Genomic DNA, 213 nt, shown 5'->3' on the forward strand with positions numbered 1-213 from the left:
GCATTTTGCGCAGTCCGGTCAGCTCGCTAAACAGAGGGCGGAGCTTCAGGTGATCATGCAGAGCTGCGTGTCTCCGTCAGACTCAGCAGCTGATCTGATCTCTCTCTCGCGTCCGGTTATACTTCCCTCGCGTTTATGTCCATATCGATCAGATCCAGCTCTCCTGTTAATAATGACCGGCGGGGCTCCCCCCCGTTGACAGTTCACTGTCTA

At 54.9% G+C, this 213-nt stretch overlaps 1 protein-coding gene across 1 annotated transcript in view; it reads left to right on the forward strand.

The window, feature by feature from the left end:
• Window positions 1-213, forward strand: part of LOC104946458 (nuclear distribution protein nudE homolog 1-A-like) — a 20,081-nt gene that overhangs the window by 10,195 nt on the left and 9,673 nt on the right. The window lies entirely within an intron of this gene.

Source organism: Notothenia coriiceps, unplaced genomic scaffold (genome assembly GCF_000735185.1).
Source record: "Notothenia coriiceps isolate Sejong01 unplaced genomic scaffold, NC01 NC01_scaffold00011124, whole genome shotgun sequence".
In the NCBI taxonomy this organism is placed as follows: Eukaryota; Metazoa; Chordata; class Actinopteri; order Perciformes; family Nototheniidae; genus Notothenia; species Notothenia coriiceps.